We start from the raw sequence: 16148 nt of genomic DNA, 5'->3' as shown, positions 1-16148 counted from the left end.
GGAAGGAGGAAGCTGGGGAGACTATTACTGTCTGCAAGGAAGCTCAAGGGGAGAGAATCCTCGAGGGATAAAGTTGGTGTTCACAGCTTCAGAGACTTGGGAATAGGTGGAGTCCCTGAGGCCCGCTCCAAGGAGAGACAGAATGGCAGCAAGCCTGGGCTACGGAGCATCCAGAAATTCATGTGTGCAAAGGCTGTCATGATTATTTGACCAAGCCTTGCGCAGTGTTTCCTGGTATAGAATTAAAAACAAATGAGTGCTCTTCTAGCACTTTGCTTTCAATTCTGTATTCTCTGTGTCAGTTAAATATGTCACACTAGAAATCTTTCTGAAGCCCTGCCCTGCTTTTCTCATCCTTCATTTATAATCCCTCACCTAATCCTGTCATTTTTGCCTGTTCAAGTCTTTCAAATCACTCCCTCTCATTTCCATCTTCACTGCCTTGCCTGTGCTTAGACCTGAATCACATAACTGCCCCCAACTGGTCTCAACATGAGAATCCTTCATCCTTTTTTTCTCTTTTTTTCTTAAACGCAAGCTTGATTATGTCCTCCAATGCTTAGGTCTCTAGTATGTGTGGACTTACTACCCGAAGACAGCATCCCAAACCTTAGCATATGAGGCCTCTGCCCTCTGTTGAACTTTTAGACTCATATGTTTTCTTGCTCCCCTAATACATCTTACACTCCAGCCATATGGGTTGGCTAACTGAAGCCAAACTACTCCAAATGAGTGACTCTTATACTTTAGCATATAATGTTCACTTTGCCTGGAATGTACATTCTTTTCTCTCCAAAAGATAGATTCCTTTTAGACTTTCTAGACCTAGATAAAATATCATGTCTACTCAGTGAAGCCTTTTTCCACTCCCTCAGGCACTATGTGTAAATTTTTTGTGTGGATGAATTTTGTCACTAGACTGTGACTTTCTTGAGAGAAGGGGTTTCCTGTTAACCCACATACTATCACAAGTGCCTAACTCAACACCTATTGTAAAACTGATAAATAACAAAGTGAATAAATGAATGTGAGTGGCGAGGATGGCTTTTGTCTTGTGATGTGATGTTAAGAAAAAAAATGGAACTACAAGTCTAGGTAGATGTGTACGTGGCCTCCCTGGAACATGTCACTGATTTTACCTGACAATCTGTCTTTTTATTGCCTAGAGGTATAAAGAAATTAAACCAGGAGAGTCCAGTATAGCTATTCAGTCTCTAGACAGCAGAAACTCTCAACTTTCTAAAGGATATGCACTTCTGTTCTTGGATGAAGGAAAAACACCAGCTTTGAACAAAGTAGGTTTGTAGGACAGTACAAACAGCTGTACCTGAAGAAAAGTGTTCACTTTTTCTTTATTTTGGCAAAAGTACCTACTTTCTGGTGCCCTGTATATGGCCACCTTACGTTCATCCAGAAGTAAGGAATTCAGTCAAGCAGTATGTTCCAAAGAGATACGTAATTCTTCTTGCATGTTAGTGTAAGAACAGAGATTTACTAATTATATTGAATTAGCCATTATCTTCGGAGAAGGCAGTGGCACCCCACTCCAGTCCTCTTGCCTGGAAAACCCCATGGATGGAGGAGCCTGGTAGGCTGCAGTCCACAGGGTTGCTAGGGTTTGGACACGACTGAGCGACTTCACGTTCACTTTTCACTTTCATGCATTGGAGAAGGAAATGGCAACCCACTCCAGTGTTCTTGCCTGGAGAATCCCAGGGACGGGGGAGCCTGGTGGGCTGCCGTCTATGGGGTCGCACAGAGTCGGACACGACTAAAGCGACTTAGCAGCAGCAGCAGCAGCAGCCAATATCTTAATCTTTTCAGGTTTCTGTAACAAAATGCCTTAGACTGGGTAGCTTGATCAATGGAAAAATTACTTCTTGTGGTTCATTGCTGAGAAATCCAAGATCAAGGTGTCTTCAGATTCAGTGTCTGGTGCAGGCCTGCTTCTTCAGCCTATAGATAGCTGTCCTCTCTGAGTGTATGCTCCTGGTGAGATGGGGAGAGAGAGTGTGCTCTTATCAGGGTACAAATTGCGTCATGAGGGCACCACCCTCATGACTTTATCTAGACTTAATTACCTCCCGTATGCAAACATCATCACATTGGGTGTTACCGCTTCAGCACACGAACACAAACTTTCAGTCCATAAAACTAACCAGGAATGATCACAAGGCAACAGCAATAATAAAGATAATAAAAATACGGCCTGGGAAATCTCATGGACAGAGGAGCCTGGAAGGCTGCAGTCCATGGGGTCGCTGAGGGTTGGACACGTCTGAGCTACTTCACTTTCACTTTCATGCATTGGAGAAGGAAATGGCAACCCACTCCAGTGTTCTTGCCTGGAGAATCCCAGGGACGGGGGAGCCTACTGGGCTGCTATCTCTGGGGTCACACAGAGTCGGACATGACTGAAGCGACTTAGCAGCAGCAGCAGCAGTAGAGTTCATTGAATGAATGCTTGTTATGTGACAGTCACAATTTCAGGTTTTTGCATATGTTGGCTCATTAAACCTCTTATTGACCCTATGAGGAAGGTGATATTATTACATTCATTTTAAATATGAAGAAATTAAAACACAGAAGGCTTCAGTAACTAGCCTAAGGTCACTAATTATTAGCAGGAGTATAAATCAATCTGAGTAATTCTGGCACCAAAGCTCATATTTTTAACCACAATGATGAATTTAGAAGAAGAAACACTCCTGGAGATTTTCTAATTTAATGCTTTTTAATGTTTTTGTAGTTGGAAAGATATATCATATATATTAATATATATATATTTAAATGTATGTATTTAAATCCTAGTATATAAAACAAATAAAAACTGAACCAAATTTCTATTCCTGGCAATGTTGTGGGCAAGGTACACCAAATGGATTCCTTTCACACAAAAAATGGAAAATTAAAAGAAAAACTTAAATGTATATTTCAGTACTCAGTAAAATAGAAGTTGTCCAGGAGCAGAAAAAGGTGGACAGAAATATTGGATTGGCAGAAAAGATTGCTCAGGTTTTTCTATACCAATTTATGCAAAAAAAAAAAAAAAAAAAAAACCAAAAAACTTTTGGCCAACACAATACAAAGAAATAAAATGGAAGATTTCATAAAAAGAATTTGTAGATTTCCAAGAAGCTATAACTTTTCTTTTAACAATCTTGTGGAGGAGAAGAGGAAGGGTATTCTTAATAAGATACTTCCTCAGGAAAAAAAAGGAATTGGGAAAATATACATTATGCGAAGGGAAAAAGCAAAGAGCCTTGTAAATTCTGGCCTTGAGTCTTAGATGAGATAAAAATTTAAACGTTTGCTCTAAAAGTTCTTAACTACATATTAGCCTTCACACAAGTTGAGAATTAAGGCCTACAGTATCTAAAAGTCCTGAGTCAAGAAATTATGTAAAATATGCCTGGGCTAGTGTTCTCTCAAGGGTCTAGCAGAAGCAAATGCAAATCCTATCTCAAGGAATGCATTCTCAGCATAGATGTTATAAAATTTCTTAGGTAAAACTCCAAAGGAATATAAAAAAGAAAAAAAAAAAGAAATTCGTGAAGAAATAAAGCATGTGGTTTCTGGTCAAACACATAAATATCTTAGAAGTTATCACTCCTGTTCTCACAAGTAAAAAGTTGAACAAACTGAAAATCAACACCTCTCTTTAGATCCATCAGATAACACATGGATCCACCAAATGTCATAGGTTAAACTGGTGTCCTAAAAATTGGAAAAATAATTAAGTACCAAAAATCATATTACCTTTTGCTTGCCTAGAGCATAAGCCCAAGCAGAAGCCTGATTCTGGAGCCAGTACTCATAAGAGCACCTAAAATGTGACTGATGGATTGCTAGAGGTAACATATGGACTGCTGCTGCTGCGGCTAAGTCACTTCAATCATGTCTGACTCTGTACAACCCCATAGGCGGCAGCCCACCAGGCTCCCCAGTCCCTGGGATTCTCCATGCAAGAACACTGGAGTGGGTTGCCATTTCCTTCTCCAATGCATGAAAGTGAAAAGCGAAAGTGAACTTGCTCAGTCGTGTCCAACTCTTAGCAGTCCCATGGATTTCAGCCTACCAGGCTCCTCCATCCAAGGGATTTTCCAGGCAAGAGTACTGCAGTGGGGTGCCATTGCCTTCTGCCATATAAGGACTAGTTTTAGAGTTAAAAGCACCTGTGGGCTGAGCTTGGGAGGAGGGCACTGCTGCTGCTGCTGAGGCTAAGTCACTTCAGTCATGTCCGACTCTGTGTGACCCCATAGATGGCAGCCCACCAGGCTCCCCTATCCCTGGGATTCTCCATGCAAGCACACTGGAGTGGGTTGCCATTTCCTTCTCCAATGCATGGAAGTAAAAAGTGAAAGTGAAGTCGCTCAGTCATGTCCAACTCTTAGCAACCCTGTGGATTGCAGCCTACCAGGCTCCTCCATCCATGGGATTTTCCAAGCAAGAGTACTGGAGTGGGGTGCCATTGCCTTCTCCAGGAAGAGGGCAGAGTTTTGTGCATTTTACTTCCTGGAGTTACTACCACTTTTACCTCAGGATGAAGACTGGAGAAGACACCACTCATACTTCTGGTGGAAGAGAAAGTAAGCATTCTGAAATACATCAGAGCATTCTAAACAAAGGAGTTGACTCACTCCTCAAAAGACACATTTTAACCATAACTTTACTTAACCAACTTAAATTTCACCAGAACCTAAATGACCTGGAGAAAGTAGAATACTTAAATCCAACCTCTCTCTAGCTTTCTTGTCTCACCTAATGGAAAGGCAAAAAAATGTAAAAAACTCTTTGAGAATCACAGCTAAGGGGCACAGGGTCATGAAAAGACAGAGATTTAATTTTTGGTTTATAGAATGCTTCTGTTCTTTCCATACTTTACTATAACATCATCAAGTTTCTGTATAATACCAGTGGGTTTCAACTAAACTAACTTCCAGATGTTCAAGCTGGATTTAGAAAAGGCAGAGGAACCAAAGATCAAATTGACAACATCCATTGGATCATAGAAAAAGTAGGAGAATTCCAGAAAAACATCTATTTCTGTGCATTGAATAAGTTAAAGCCTTTGACTGTGTATCACAACAAACTGTGGAAAATTCTTAAAGAGATGGGACTACCAGACCACCTGACCTGCCTTCTGAGAAAACTGTATGCAGGCCAAGAAGTAACAATTAGAACCAGACATGGAACAACAGACTGGTTCAAAATTGGGAACGGAGTACGACAAGACTGTATACTGTCACCCTGCTTATTTAACTTATATGCAAGATACATCATGCAAAATGCCAAACTAGATGAAGCATAAGCTGGAATCAAGATCACTGGGAGAAATATCAATAACCTCAGATATGCAGATGACACCACCCTTATGGCAGAAGGTGAAGAGGAACAAAAGAGCCTCTTGATGAAAGTGAAAGAGGAGAGTGGAAAAGCTGGCTTAAAACTCAACAGTCAGAAAACTAAGATCATGGCATCCAGTCTCATCACTTTATGGCAAATAGATGGGGAAACCGTGGAAACAGAGATAGATTTTATTTTCTTGGGCTCCAAAATCACAGCAGATGGTGACTGCAGCCATGAAATTAAAAGATGCTTGCTCCTTGGAAGAAAAGCTATGATAAACCTAGACAGTGTATTAAAAAGCAGAAACATTACTTTGCCAACAAATGTCCATCTAGTCAAAGCTATACTTTTTCCAGTAGTCATGTATGGATGTAAGAGTTGGACTATAAAGAAAGCTGAGTACAGAGGAATTGAAGCTTTTGAACTGTGGTGTTGGAGAAGACTCTTGAGAGTCCCTTGGACTGCAAGGAGATCCCGCCAGTCCATTCCAAAGGAGATCAGTCCTGGGTGTTCTTTGGAAGGACTGATGCTAAACCTGAAACTCCAGTACTTTGGCCACCTCATGCGAAGAGTTGACTCATTGCAAAAAACCCTGAAGCTTGGAGGGATTGAGGGCAGGATGAGAAGGGGATGACAGAGGATGAGATGGCTGGATGGCATCACTGACTCGATGGACGTGAGTATGAGTGAACTCTGGGAGTTGGTGATGGACAGGGAGGCCTGGCGTGCTGCGATTCATGGGGTCACAAAGAGTCGGACATAACTGAGCAACTGAACTGAATTGAACCTTTTTTAGAAGTAGCTTGACATTATTTGGTAAATTTGAAGGTAAGTATATTCTAAGATTCTAAAACTTTTTTTTATAATAAATACTTGGCCACCAAGAGAGGTGTATATAAATTTTTGTGGCAGTATTTGGACACAACCCAAATGTTTATCAACAGGGGAATGAATATTTACCTTTTGGACTCTAGTGATACAATGATATTGATGGATAGAAACCAGTCTTTTAAGAATATATATTATGAAACTATTTATACAAAATGTTAAATGTATAAAGCTAACAATATACATACTTTAAAAGATAGAAATGCAGGTTTAAAAACTCTAAAAGCAAGCAAGATAATGGTATACAATGATTCAAGATAGATTATGATTACCTCTGCTGCTATTCTAATGGGACAGAAAGGGTTTGGGATATGAAACAAATTTTTATTGGTTTGCTGATGTTCTGTTTCAGGAGTGTTTGATACATTATTCTGTATATCTAAAGGAATAATTTAAAACTACTTGTCCTTTTACCACTGCCATCTATTGACAGTTAAACATATTAAGGACCAGAGAGGTAAGTGACTGACACTGCTATATAGGTTATTACTAGTAGAGATGAGTCCAGAACAGTCCATACCATTTTCTACCTAGCCATGGATATAATGTGGGGTATAGTGAAAACATGATTTGCAACCTTGAATCCATCATGATCTATGCATAAGGTAGGATAAAATAGGAGGGGGCTGTGAAAGCAGTAAGTTTGATCAAAAACTTAACCATGGAAAGATTTGATAACTTTCCCCCGGACCACAAAACAGAGCACCCCACTAGAGCGTCTTTACTAGACAAAATTGCAGGCAGCAGAAAACAGTGCAGCGAACTCTGTTAGGGTCTTGATCCAAACACGAGCATATTATTGGATTTCACTATAATGCCTCTAAGTAACATGGGGAAATGCTTATAATGAGCCACTTGGGGAATTTGGAATATTGCCTTTTTTCATAATGCTCAATGGCTAAGAATTTTAAAGCAGGTTTTTGTCAGTCTATTAGACTCAATAGTAGAAATATGTTTCCAGTTTTCCTGCTATATATTCAGACTAGGAGAAATATGATGCCAGTAAGGGCTAGCCAGCCTTCACTACTAGGGATTACTTATATAGCACAATATTTAGAAAGGAACTTAACACATGACATTAGGATTTAGAAAAACATTCAAAGGAAATGAATCAGATATTCTAAAATATTTGATAACTTTAAGACTAATTGACATGGAGTATTTTCACACATTTTGAGGGGTATGGAGGAAGGTTTTATGGAGTTTTTTTATCTAAAGGTAGAGAAGAATGCTATTAAGTCTTGCCTGTTATAAAGACAAAGGGAAGAGATGAGTACCTTTATATAATGGTGCTCAAATGTCATTCTATGACTGGTTATATCATGTGTGCATGCGTGCTAAGTTACTTCAGTCATGTCTGACTCTTTGCAACCCTATGGACTGTCATCAGCCAGGCTCCTCTGTCGATGGGATTCTCCAGGCAAGAATACTGGAGTGGGTTGCCATGCCCTCCTCCAGGGGATCTTTATGATCCCAGGATCAAACCTGTGTCTCTTATGTCTCCTGCTTTGACAGACAGGTTCTTTACCACTAGGACCACCTGGTTATATCAGAATATCCTATTTTTAAAAAATGCTCATTCACATAAATTCCAAGAAATTCATATAAAATTCATATAAAAATTCACATTCACCTTCAGGCTGAAGATGGTGCTTAAAAATTTACATTAATTAAAACATAAAAGCTTCCTGGATGAATGGAAAATTAATCCCGACAATTACTCTTCTGAGTAACTTTTGGATCATGAAAGTATTCAATCACCAAGGATGGAGTGAGGTGGTGGTATCTTAATATCCTGGTATAAAAATGGCACTGATCTACCTACAAGAGGATTAAAAGAGAGGATAAACTCTTTTACCATTAGGAAAATTGCATTAGGATTGAGAGAGCGAGACCAAACAATTTTTGTGAAGAACACTATTCTTAATCTACCTTCTCTCTCGAGTGTTCTGTTGACTCTAAGATGGATCCAAAGCCCCGAGGGTGGTCAGTATCCAAGTCTGGAAGAAAGCAAAGAACAGAATTAGTGAAACCAACTGGTATTTTTCAGTGCTTCTAATGATAGATCATATTTCTGAAGACTTGAAAGATTCATAACGCATACCATACCCCTGGCGCATTCCAGATGAGCAGACTTTGTGTGCTCAGAAGTAAGCGAGAAGATGTGCTGCACTGAATTTTATTGATTTTTCTCTTTGCTTGTATAGTTTTATGATGTTCCATTTTCTCTTTCCTGTTGGTTTGGAAACTGTGGCCTTGGTTATTTATTTTCTTCCTTCATTTTACATTTCAAATGTATATGTAACACTGCATCAATTTTCATGGCCATGAGTGAAAGGACGGGGTGAATTCTATGGACAAGAAAAGATGGTCTAGTGGTAGAAGAGTTAATTATTTCCCTTCTAAGAAACTTCTTCCCAAGTTCTCTTCCAGTTTCATTTTCTCATGTTTTTGGAATGCATTTATAATTTTATTTTTAATCTCATCACTTTTTGAATTTTAGCACTGAATTCTCACTTTCAGAGATTATACATTGATAGCTCTGAATTATTTCCATTTGTATTCTGCGCCAGGCTTTTTGGTTGTTGAATCAAGAAGTTCTACAACTTCTTGACATAACTCATCTAACAATAAGACTAAGCAGATGAATTATAATAGAAATAGGATTTTGCTTGTGGAAGTTTGATAATTAATGATAAACTTTGTTAATAAATTTATTCTTTCTCTGGTCTTTGCACAGTTCACATGGTGGTTTTAATTAGGATATTATGCCTTTTGTATTATAAAGTAACACTCAATAATCTCAAAGTTTTGGATATGCCAGCCAATTATCTATTGAAGTCGTGTTTGGGCTCATGGCTCATGGCACAAAGTTCAACCTCTAATTTGGCTAGTTCTTTTTTAATATCTGTTGAATTAATATCCTAGATTAGAGAATGAAAGTATATGGGTCATTGCTGGCTCCAAGGCTAGAATCAAAGTGAGCATTACTCATCTTGTTAAAAAATGATTTGAAGCATGAAGAAGAGGTCAGAAGAAGCTCTTCTTGTTCACTGCTAGGACTCATTATGATATTGGTATTCCCAGATTTCAGACATTCCCATAACATTGTCACAAACTGTTTCTTACCTACAGTATAACAGGTTTATAATATGATAGTATTATAATACCTATAATATTATATTAGTTTGAGTGAGATAATATTGACATTTTCATGTCTCACAATGGTTGAATACTGATAATTTTATATAATTCAATCTATTAATATTCTATCCATTCACTTTTTACTTAACATGCTATCTTTAAAATTGAAACAACAACAACAACAACACTGCCACCAAAGGAAAACTTGTATTACTTGTGATAAATAAAATGTAACATAACAGACAAATGCAATAAAAACAAAACAGGAAAGGTCAATGCCATTAATTTCTAGCTAGATACTTCAGCCTGTCAAATGCTCAGAGCTGGAAGTCTGCACTTTCTTTGTTAAGAGGAGGGACTGGCAGTTAGATTCAGATGATGAAAATTAAACCAAGATTTTTTCTTGAGATAATCAGTATTGGAAAAAAATTCAAAAAGGAGCAACTCTTCTGTGATTTAATATTATTTAATTCCATACTTTGGAAACACCTGACTTACATTTTGGAAAATGCCATATTAGATCATTTGTTTTGCCCAGTTTTCCCTTTCATTTTCAGAGGGAACTTCTAAGCATGCAATAAATGACACTGTTATTCATGTGCCAACATCTAGTGCTAAATTAATTTCATAAATTATGTCAAATGAAGTAGATTATATCTTGCAAGAGTCTACAACTCTCTAATGTCATTCATCATAGTGTATAGTTTAATTGAATACAATTTTTATTTATATTCTGTTTCTCTCTTCCAGCCTCTGCGAATTCTGGATCTTCTTTCCTCCCTGAGTTAGTCCTAAGATGTGAATAATTAGGCAGAAGTAGACAACTGAGTTAACAAAAGACGTGGAAAGGTAATATTTACGAAGGATAATCTAATCTAATCCATTATCATGTCTATAGTACTCAGCTTCAAACCATAAAACTGGTATGCAACACTTTGAGATAAGCACACTCATCGCTCACTTAACTCTTCATTTAATTTACTGACTTCAGGAAATGGGATATTTGGATTCCTGGAGATATGTATTGGTGTATTTGTGAGGAAAGGAAGCCACAGGATTAAATGGTAACATCTTTCTAGTCATTAATGTTACTGTATAAAGAGCATATGCATATATATACATGTATATGTAGTATATATACATATACTACATATGGGCTTCCCTGGTGGCTCAGTGGTAAAGAATCTGCCTGCAATGCAGGAGATTTGGGTTGACACTTGGCTCAGAAAGAACCCCTGGAGGAGGAAATGGGAACCAACTCTAGTATTCTTGCCTGGAGAATCCCATGGACAGAGGAGCCTGGCCCATAGGGTTGCAAAGTTACACAAACACACAAACACAGGTATGTATAGATATTGTTTGCAAATAGTAAAAAATATTTTATGAATTTGAAGGTAAAATGAGGCTCCACACAAAAGTTTTAAGCATTCTCTTTCCAAAAATGAGGGAATATTGTTCTGAACCAACTGTCTGATTGACAAACAATAAAACTGTGTGAATTATTTATGTAAAAAATCACTTTGAAATTACTAGCAAGCTTGTTGCAGGAAGGCAGACCCCTTCCGGGGCCCAAAACTGGGCTCTTGTCTAACACTCGGAAATGAATTGTCCGAGGAGACACATGTGCTGACAAAGCAAGAGATTGTATTGGGAAAGGGCACCTGGATGGAGAGCAGTAGGATAAGGGAACCCAGGAGAACTGCTCTGCTGCGTGGTCTTTGGCCAATCATTCTAATTCAGTCTTTCCTGGTGGCGCACACATTGCTCAGCCAAGATGGATGCTAGCGAGAGGGATTCTGGGAAGTGGACGGAGAAGCAATGGTTCCTTTTGACCTTTCCGGAACTCTTCTGGTTGGTGGTGGCTTATTAGTTCTGTGTTCCTTATCAGGATCTCCTGTCATAAAACAACTCATGCAAATGGTTATTATGGTGCCTGGCCAGCGTGGGTGGTTTCAATCAGTGTGCTTCCCCTAACAAGCTTATACAGGCAGTGAGAATTTTCAGGATCAAAAATTTTAAAATAAGCAAAGCTCAGAAGGGTGAATAAAGATTTGGGAGCATTTACCTCCTTGATTTATCACCAATTCTGAAAGCCATATGATGGTCAAAGCCAAGAAGACTGACTAAATCCTAGAAATAATGTGAAACAGAAATAGAATAATCATCAAAACTAAAGCCAGATTTCTAATCACTTCAATTACTAATTGAGTTAAGGTGATTTACACCTAATATAGAGGCTGTGCTTAGATGTTTAGTTGTGTCCAATTCTTTGGGACCCCATGGACTGTAGTCCAGGCTCCTCTGTCCATGGGATTTCCCAGGCAAGAATGCTGGAGTGGGGTAACATTTCCTCCTTCAGGGGATCTTCACAACCCAGGGATCATACCCGTGTCTCTTGGGTTCTTTACCACTAGCACCTCCTGGGAAACCCAATATACTGCTAGGAAGAAAAAAATGTAAATCCTATTAGGAAAAATATAATTTAATCCAAAAATCTATTTTACTATAATTTTTATGCAATAGTGATAACTAAATATAATATGAGTGAGTAATAAGTGATAGTGTCTCAGTCATTTCCAACTCTTTGCAACCCCATGGACTGTAGCCTGCCAGGCTTCTCTATCCATGGATTTTTCCAGACAAGAATACTGAGTGGGTTGCCATTTCCTTCTCCAAAAAAATATATTAGATTGAAAAACAATAATTCACTGAAAACTGAAAAGAATAAAATGAGAAATGGAAGTAGATCCTTGTGAGATGCACAAATCGAAATTACTAGCAGAGACAAATATATCTATAGTTTCTAAGTTCAAGTAAATATATAACAAGATAGAGGTCTACTTTAGAAAAATAAAAATATAATTGAAAATAAAATTAAAATTATAGGACTGAAAATATAATAATTAAGATAAGAACTTAGTAGATGTTTTGAGAAACGACAGCTGATGAAAAAATTAATAAACTGGAATACCTTTTGAAAAAAAAATATGCAAACTGAACTGGGAAGAGATAAATGGATGAAAGACAGAAAATATGGAGAGGAAAGTGAAAAACCTTACATACATGTAATTGGAATATCAAAAGGAAATGAGAAAGAGATTAAAGTAGAAGCATGTTTGATGACAAAGAGCCAAGAATCTTACAAAAGATATTACATATAAATGGTAGAAGAATTATAAGCCTCAAAGAGGACGAACGTGAAAAAACAAAAACCACACATACACACACTCATATGCACAAGCAAAACACTCAGGCATATTACAGTAAAATTGTTGAAAACCAAAAAAAAAAAAAAAAATCTTAAAAGGAGCCCAAGGAAAGAGAAAATAGCTGCATATCTAAAATTCAATATTCAGTGTTTGATATTTTGAAAAAAAAAAAAAGATATTTTCAGACAAACAAGCCAAAGAATTGGCTGCCTTCATCATCCAGGAAAGGAAATACTGAAAGTCAACCAAAAAGAAAATTATTCCAGAATAAACAAAAACAAATAAAATGAGTATAAGTATTTCTAGATACAAATGGACTTTGACTATTTAAGGCAATAAAGTAAATATTGTTGGATTTTATACATTGAATGACAGTTTCTGCCTATAGATCAAGAAGGGGATAAACAGAGTTAAAGTATTTTAAAGCATTTACATTATTCTGGAAGTGATAAAAGTACTAATTTATATTAGACTGTATTAACATAAGGATTTGTGCTATAATTTCAATAAAGTAACACTAAATAATAAAAAAATGATAAAGATATATGTATACATGTATATTTTTATATCTGTATATATAAATATAGTGTCTATATATAAATGTTTAAAGACATATATACTATAAAATTATTATAAATACAATAAAATTTATGCATTTATAAAATATAATCTTTCATTCATAAATATCATCATTCTTTTATGTATACTTCATACATTTATATATATAAATACTAAAATGGCAGATTTAAACCAAATATATCTATATTACATAAAATATAAATATACCAATACTACTGTGAAATGTAAGAATTTTCAGATTGAACAATAAAACAAAATATAATCATATAATGATTTAAAGAGACATGCCTAAATTCAGCAGTTCTGAGTAGTTGAAAGTAGAAGAAGGAAAACACAGGCACACTGATAATGTAAAGTATACAATCACAACAGTGCTTATCTTTATAAAGACTAATTTTGATGTGTCAGTTATAACAGTAAAGGGAGAAATAATGATGCAATTTGAAATAAAAGGCAAAAAATGTGAATTAACTACAAAAATTAAACATATCTTTTTTGAAAAAATATTTGAAGTCAATATCAAAAATATGCTTACATTTTCTAATTTTCCTTTATTAATTAATTATTTGTAATATACATTATAAAAATACATAGCCATCCTTAAAAATTAAATACCCCTGCAGCAAAGGTCTATAGTGAGAAAAGACTAATGCTTTGGCTGGCTTCAAGGTACCAGAGAGTGCTGAAATGGCAGAAAGATGGACTTCTATTTGTTTTAGAGAATAGAGCAAGTCACACTGCTTAAAATTGTTTGCCTGTAGTTTGCATCCTTGCTAAAGAATTGAAATTAAAAAATTAGCGTGACTGTGAGTCTTAGCTACAAGCACCATGTTTGGAGCAGAAGCAAACAGTCCAACAGCCAAGATCTTGGTCAAGCTCCTCGCTGTCTCTGAAACTGGGCAGCACCATGGGACAGAGTTTCAAAGACTTGGACACTTGTTTGACTGGAGCTAAGGAATATGAGTAAATGAACCTATGGGCCTGGCATAAAGGGAAGGCTAAATAGAGAGAGAAGAGTAGTAATAAAGGTGTCATATTCGATAAGGTTGGAAATTCAAAAGTTTTTAAAGGATTTTGTTTGAAACTAGAAAAAAATATCAGAAATTAAAATCACTTCTAAAAATGAAAATAAAAAGCACTCTTAAAATACCTTAATATAAGTAATGTAAGATCCTCAAGGAAATAAAACAAAAATATGTCTAAAGAAAAAATAACATATTAGAGCACAAGTGAACTATGAATAGGTATACATAAAATTATAGAAATGGAAATATGTTCATTGAAAATTTAAAATCTTAATATTCTATATCAATTCTAGTGTGATACTGTTCAAGAGAAATTTAAAGAAATAAAATGTGATTGAAATGAATTATTGAAGAATTTGTCCAAAGTCTAAATCAGAAATACAAAGAAATAAAAATGTGAATATGTGATTTAAAATACGGTAAACATAATAATGAAATTGACTTGTAATAGAAATGTTATTTCCCCAATCTCTAAGTTCAAATATGATCATAGGCTCTTTTTACCTAAAAAATTAAGTAAAAAAAAATCCTATTTTTAAATAAAACATTTCAGAGACTAGGGAAGAAGGAAAACATTTTATGAATTGGTGTAACTCATAATATCAAAATCAGGCAAAAACAGTTAATGGAAATATGTACAGAGACCAGTCATAGCTTCAGTAATCTGCTTACACGGGTAATAAATCACATCCAGAAGTGTATGCTGCTGCTGCTGCATAGTCGCTTCAGTCGTGTCCGACTCTGTGCGACCCCATAGACGGCAGCCCGCCAGGCTCCCCCATCCCTGGGATTCTCCAGGCAAGAACACTGGAGTGGGTTGCCATTTCCTTCTCCAATGCATGAAAGTGAAAAGGGAAAGTGAAGTCACTCAGTCGTGTTCGACTCTTAGCGACCCCATGGACTGTAGCCTACAAGGCTCCTCTGTCCATGGGACTTTCCAGGCAAGAGTACTGGAGTGGGGTGCCATTGCCTTCTCCGCCAGAAGTGTATACGACCTATTAAACACAGTTACATAGAAGTAAACTTCCTTTACCTCATGAAGAGTATTCCTTAAAAAACATAACAATAGCATACTTACTGGCTATTTAAGTTAGGAATATGACAAAAAAATTCTTTGATCATTATTATTTAATATTGTACTAAGCTCCTAGGCAATGCAATTAAGGAAAAAAAAATAGTATAATTGTTGGAATGAAATGATATATATAATACACAAGATATGATTGCAAATATACAAAATCTAAAATTTCAAAATATCAATTGTTTTTAATAATTTTAATTTTTTCCTTGTTTTTATTTTAGGTAATTATATGATCAGCAAACTGTAGTAGTTTCAGTTTTTTATAGATTTTCACATTTTGTAATTTCTATACTTCTAATTTATTTTTGTTCTTTAATAGAGTTGGCTAAAATTTCGAGAATAATGCTATGTAATATTAGCATAAGATGATACTCATGTCTTCTGACATCAATGTAAGTGCTTCTAGCATTTTTTAACAGTGATGCTGTTCTTCAGGTTGAAGGTGATAAGTTTGTATTATGTTAAAGAAACCTCATTAACAAATCCAACAGACTTTCTTTAGTCTTCCTTACTAGTCTCAACATTTCCCACAATGTTGTATGTGTTTTGTCACCACCTTTTTATATTTATTGGGAATTCAAGACCCAGTGAATCATAGCCCACTTCCTCACCCTGACTTAAAAAGTGAAAAACCAGAAAGAAATGCCAGTTGATATCAAGATAGTACTTTAATTATTGATAAACACTAAGTGTGAGAGCTGAACAGTTCTGTTCACTGAGCTCCAGATATCAAAGACTTGGTCGTGAAACCACAGTCCATCATGGATAAGGATAGGCCACCCAAGTACCCAGATAAGATGCACACCTGGAATACTAAAGAGTAGCTTGTGCAGGAACACTTGCTAGAAGAGAAACAGACAAGCTAAGCCTAAA

At 36.4% G+C, this 16148-nt stretch overlaps 1 long non-coding RNA gene across 1 annotated transcript; it reads right to left on the bottom strand.

Annotated features, from left to right (window-relative positions):
• Positions 1-1675: 1675 nt before the first annotated feature.
• On the bottom strand, positions 1676-8378 carry LOC128050040 (uncharacterized). The gene is made up of 3 exons (XR_008199607.1): positions 8347-8378; positions 8170-8237; positions 1676-1989 (listed from the first exon to the last, which is right to left on the bottom strand). It is a non-coding gene; the product is annotated as an uncharacterized LOC128050040 (long non-coding RNA).
• Positions 8379-16148: the final 7770 nt, after the last annotated feature.

This window comes from Budorcas taxicolor, chromosome 6, assembly GCF_023091745.1.
Source record: "Budorcas taxicolor isolate Tak-1 chromosome 6, Takin1.1, whole genome shotgun sequence".
In the NCBI taxonomy this organism is placed as follows: domain Eukaryota; kingdom Metazoa; phylum Chordata; class Mammalia; order Artiodactyla; family Bovidae; genus Budorcas; species Budorcas taxicolor.
The sequence above is the reverse complement of the archived record's forward strand: the minus strand, read 5'-3'. Positions and strand labels throughout refer to the sequence as shown.